This window comes from Syngnathus acus, chromosome 8 (genome assembly GCF_901709675.1).
Source record: "Syngnathus acus chromosome 8, fSynAcu1.2, whole genome shotgun sequence".
Taxonomy (NCBI): domain Eukaryota; kingdom Metazoa; phylum Chordata; class Actinopteri; order Syngnathiformes; family Syngnathidae; genus Syngnathus; species Syngnathus acus.
In genome coordinates this window covers 8,729,936-8,735,049 of record NC_051093.1, presented here as the reverse complement: position 1 = coordinate 8,735,049, position 5,114 = coordinate 8,729,936, and the positions used below count along the sequence as shown (strand labels likewise).

Below are 5,114 nucleotides of genomic sequence, written 5' to 3'. Positions count from 1 at the left end.
AGAGGTGACTTGTGGCCCCCTGATGTCAAATGCTGGCATCTTAAAACTACTCCATAAAGAGATTTAGGAGGCGATAGATGCTAGCGTTGCAAGCAGGCACTGGAGTGAGTAGCAGGTAAACAAACGTAAGCAGAATTCATCATGAAGAGGGATTTTCTTCTTCAAGATGGCAAGAATAGCCTCTCTCGCACCTGTCCTTTTGTCGTAAATGATCTTAAATTTATAATAATTGATCTATTTGATCAATTGATTTTATTTCCACTGCGCTGTGACTGCTTACCTTCTCCAGTATTATGACACAGAAATATAAAAGCTAACTGAAAAGCAAAACGTGTGCGTTTCAAATGAATTGACAGTTCGTCCTTCCACTTCTGAGGCAAATTTTGATCCCAAAAACTTTGTGTGCCATAACAACTTTTCAAACTTTAGCTTCACGCCGTATACAACCAAGGTATCATTTTGATTTTTCATTTGTATCCTTTACTCCACAGGTGTCAAACTCAAGGCCCGGGGGCCAGATACGGCCCGCCACATCATTTTATGTGGCCCGCGAAGACAAATTGTGCATCAAATTCATGTCATTACTAGAATTGCAAATTGTCTTTACTTTTAATAATATATTTTTTTTAAATATTTGACCAGGTTTTACTCGTCTGATTTGAAAACGAGTTGTTTGTCAATTTGTTTTGTAGCTTTTACTGGATATAATATGAGGTGCTCATACATTGATTTGGGTAGACCGTCATGACGGCCCTCCGAAAGAAGCAATGCGGCCCGCCAAAAAAAGGAGTTTGACACCCCTGCTTTACTCCATTCGAAAATATCAACAAAGAATTGTGAATTGAGGAATTTCATTTCAATAATGTGTCATTCTTTCTCGCTGACTTGACACAAACACACAGTAAAATGCTCGTATGCGGTTCTGGTCTAAGGAAGCAGTAAAGCCACTGGGTATCCCACCAGGTTCTCTACTTCTCCCCCTTGATCTTTTGCATTTGCCTCCAGGGCCACCAGGCACAGTGGAGCTGTGTATGCACACTGGAGCCATAAAATCATTTTGCACGCATTTTAATGGATGCCCAATTACTGTAGCTTTATTCATGTCAAAGAGAAATAGAGGGGCTTTCCCAGAATTTGTTTCTGCTTCAAGAGGCAGATTTGAAAAAGTATATGAAAGTGAATGCGATCAATATACCTGGTCATTTATTGATGAAAATCTCGCCTTGGCCAGTTGTTGTGTCGACACTGGTGTTGAACGACATATTTAAGCTGACCCGGAATGAAGGTAACACCTGCTTTGGAGTAAAGTTATAGTGATTTAGAAAGCTTTTTTTCCTGTAATAGAAGGCAACCAGTGGTCATGGTAATAGTTGCTTCAGCGTCTCTTTCGGTGTGCAACTAAATGAAAAGGCTTCTTGGAGCTTCTCAACACCTGCTAGCAAACTCCAAGTATGTTAAAAGCAGTTCACGGATTGGTTGTTCTGAAAGAATATTATTAACCAATAAATAAATTAAAAGAAAATCTCATCTCATTAGTCTTAAATCATTTGTTTTGGTAAAACCTATTTTTTATTTAATAGTCCTTTGTAGATTCTATAACGGAGAGAAAAAGAAACATGAGCATTGAAAAGGGGAAAAAGTTCAGCCTTTCTAAGGACGACTTCCAAAAAACGCACTCTCTAATTTACTGTGTATTTATAGACTCAGTGGCCTGAATGGTCTGAATGCCACATTGGATGGAGAAAAACGGAGAGGCGTGATTACACACCACACGTCTCAGGCTTTTTCCTCCCTTCCTGTAGCTCAACCTTCAATTTTTTTTTTTTTTGTACCAGGGATTACATTTTTGATAAACTATCATATCAACAAATTTAATTAACCATTACGATGAATGTTGTTGTTGCTATTAGTGGGAGTCCTATGCTTATTTAATATTAATATTGCCTTTTTTTCTTTCTTTTTTTAAATCGCAAAATAACCCTAATAAGCCGCTATTGGAGTAAAAGGAAAAAAAGGTCAGGCTCAGACATTAAGCCGTCATTTATTTACGTACCGGTACTTTTTGTCACTATTGATTCTGGAAAATTGCGAGAATATTCGTCAGAGCAAAAAAATGTCATGCTGTATCGAGGAGGCATTTCCCATTTTTTGAAGATGAACGTGCTCTTACATGCTTTACCATTACCTCGACTGACAGTGGAATGCATCCCCTCTTTAAATATCATTTCTGCAGCTGTTTCATGTTTCTTTTCATTTACATTTATACATGTTGTGGTGTAGAAAGAATCAAACAATCTGTCCCATTTTGCTTCCTCTCCAGTTGATGTGGAATCACCTGCGATGAAAAGAACAACTGGAGCGTCATTGTAAGCATAAAACATCATTTCCCATCTCTGTTTTTCCACAATGGCACATATTTCAAGTTGGAAACACCTGCTTCATGAATACAGGTGGTCCAACAAGAAAAAAAAAAAAACACAGCAATGTCAAAGAAATAACTGTTTTTACTGAGACTTAAAGGGAAGAGGGCAAACGTGCAATTTGAAGTGATTTGTGCTGTGGAATGTATTTTGAAGTGTATTCTTGTTATTTCCAATTATGAATTAATTAACACAGGTAGGAATAAAAAGTACTGATGATCATTATTTGCAATAAATTAACATATATTATTGTTGAAGTATGATTGATACTACAGTTGAGGTGGAAGAATGAAAAAAAAAATGGACAAGTAAAGGAATTGGAAAAGAAGGAGGAGACTTGAAGTCACGTGGTGAAGTGACTTAGCATAGAGGAGGAGAGACAAGCCACAAAGTCAAAAGGCAGACTTTGGTAATGGGAGACATAGAGGAAAAAGAAACTCCCACCAGAAAGTAACTGTGAAAGATAGAAAGAAGAAAAAAAAATAAGGGCACATTGACAGTATCGATTTTTCAGAACACCTTTAATAACAAAATTAGCAAGTAACAAACAGAGACAGCACAATCGACTCAAGCAAGGCTTAAGAAAAACAGCTGGAAGGTCACACACACATGCACACAAACACACTCACGCACTTGCGGTGGACCATATAACTCTTGTTAGGGAGTGGTGAGCATGGGAGAGAAAGCAAAATGGAGAGAAATTGTCTGCAGAGAACTTAACTGCTTGTGTTCCTTCCACATTGAACACATGATAAAAAAGCTGATAAAAAAAAAAATTAGAAAGGGTGTTTATGTGTGCGTGCTAATTTATTTGGGGGGCCTGAAAAATTTGTGCAGACTGAACGTGTAGCAGAAAGAGGCTACTTTCCATTAAGTCATTTTCTGCAGTGCAACAGTGCCAACTTTTGAAAAGGAAAGGAACAATTATTGCCGAACCATTTTTAGTCATTTTCCCTTATGCAAACGGATTGTAAAACGGAACTCAGACAATAGACAGAAATGTATAATGACATGACAGCAGATATTTTTTCAATGAGTAGACAGAGAGTGAGACCAGTGGCCTAAACACGAGGAACGGAGAAAGGAAGTGATGGAAAAAAGGAAAGGAAGTAGTTGAAAATCCAGTATAATGTCCCCATGACGTGGGCTGGGCTGGGCTGGGCTGGAAAGGAAAGGGAAGAATCCTGAACAGATGAGGACATTGGAGGAGGAGAGAAAAGACAGAATGAGATGCAGATGGGAGGAGGAAAAAAGAAGAATGGAAGAAGACAAAAAAGCATCGCGTCCATTTTGTCGCCTTGTACTCCATCCAATGGTTAACATCAAAATGTAAATCGCTTTGGTCAAGCAAAACAAAACGAATGTGAGGTGAAAGACAATCGTCTGCTTCAAAGACGAAAAAAAACCAACATCTGGTCAAGTCATCACTTTTGCACAAAATATTGATACCCGAACAGATTTTGAGGACAGACCAGCAGAGTTGGCTAACATGAGTATTGATTATGGCTAAAAAATTATTATAATGTTTGAAAGGCCTTCTTTTTCAATGCATGGTGAAAAACTTGCTTAAGCATTGACCTCAATGGAAAAGAATGCAGAACCTCTCTCTCTCTCTCTCTCTCCTTAGGTCTCTCTCTTTCTCCCTCTCCTCCCCCATGTGTGAGACGCACACATACTGGTTAGATTAAACTGCCACGGAGAAAGCAAGGGAATGTTCTTTTTCCACTTTTGACCCAGACTCTTTCTCACTCTTTTTTCCCCTCATCTCTCATGTTACTCACTTTTTGCCTCTTAGAGCACAGCAAAAAAAATAACTTTCTTAAAAAAAAAAAAAAAAAAAAGTGCTATTGACACTATATAACGTAATTGATGACTCTAAATTGAGTATGAATAAAAGTTGAAATGTTTCTTTGGCTACATACGCCCTCAGCCCTGCGATGGACTCCAAAGTGTCCAAAGTCAGCTGGGATAGGCTGCGGCTCATTCGTGACCCCAGTGAGGACACGTAGTTGAAGAAAATTAGACTTACTATATCACATGACAGTGATGAAGTTCAAAAGTATAGAATAACTCAAGCAATGATAGCCTTCAATGTAAATCCTGTGACATGTTAATATTTACAAAGTCAATGTTGCTATTGTCATTGATGCCATTAAGTAACGTGTTAGATGCCATTTCAAGTAACGACTAATCCAAGGGTTAACCTTTGGAGAAAGATGTTCTTGATTGACAGGTATCTGATTACAAGCAGCTCCTCCCCAAATATAAGCCACACCCTCTCCCAAGTGAGGATTTCCTGCTCTCCCGATAAGATAACCAACGACAAGTGATGTCAGATGTACTTTCAGACACTTTTAGCAAGGTTGTTTTTTGGGGAGAAATATAAATGTACTTTATATTGAGTCTCAGTCTGTGCTTATTCGTTCATTTGGGTTATTTCCTCTAATATTAATTAAGTATTAAATATTAAGTCTTGAATGGTCTTCAGCTCAAGTCTTAAGGCACTCGTGTGGGAAAAATGGCTTCTATCACTCCCTTCTCTCTCTCTCTCTCTCTCGCTCTCTCTCTCGCTCTCTCAGCTGGCTTTTGCAACATCACCCTGCCACGTCGAGGATGGGCAGTATGCCGTTTCGCTCTCCCTCCTTCAAACAGAGGTCAAAAGAGTTTATAAAACGGAATTAGAACTTTTTCAAG

At 38.6% G+C, this 5,114-nt stretch overlaps 1 long non-coding RNA gene across 1 annotated transcript; it reads left to right on the top strand.

Moving 5' to 3' along the window:
- The first annotated feature begins 667 nt into the window (after positions 1 to 667).
- Positions 668 to 1,866, top strand: LOC119125680. Its single transcript, XR_005098513.1, has 2 exons — positions 668 to 714; positions 788 to 1,866. It is a non-coding gene; the product is annotated as an uncharacterized LOC119125680 (long non-coding RNA).
- The last annotated feature ends 3,248 nt before the right edge of the window (positions 1,867 to 5,114 follow it).